This window comes from Egretta garzetta, unplaced genomic scaffold (assembly GCF_000687185.1).
Source record: "Egretta garzetta isolate BGI_Z169 unplaced genomic scaffold, ASM68718v1 scaffold256, whole genome shotgun sequence".
Lineage (NCBI taxonomy): Eukaryota > Metazoa > Chordata > Aves > Pelecaniformes > Ardeidae > Egretta > Egretta garzetta.
The window spans coordinates 1717361-1717709 of record NW_009260073.1 but is presented as its reverse complement, the minus strand read 5'-3'; positions in this window follow the sequence as shown (position 1 = coordinate 1717709).

Below are 349 nucleotides of genomic sequence, written 5' to 3'. Positions count from 1 at the left end.
TCCTAGAGGCAGCCCATTTACTTTGAAGAGAGATATTCTTAGATCATGACACGACTTTTGGAAGAAAAGTAAAATGGCAAAAGCTACCCACATTATAAAGAAACGTATATTCAAGAAATACATACGGGTTTGGTTTTTTTTTTCCTCCAGAAAATAGACTGTATATTTTACTGCAGCATTTTAAAACTGATTATTGAGGTATTTTTCCCAATGAAATGGCACTTGTCCCATTTCTCCTGGCTCTTTTAATCATGATCTTGGAAGGTGGCACCCTCTCCCCAGCACCCCAAGCCGTGCAGAGGAATGCTCTTGCCACATTTGCTTCTCGACCAAATCCCCAAGCGGCCTT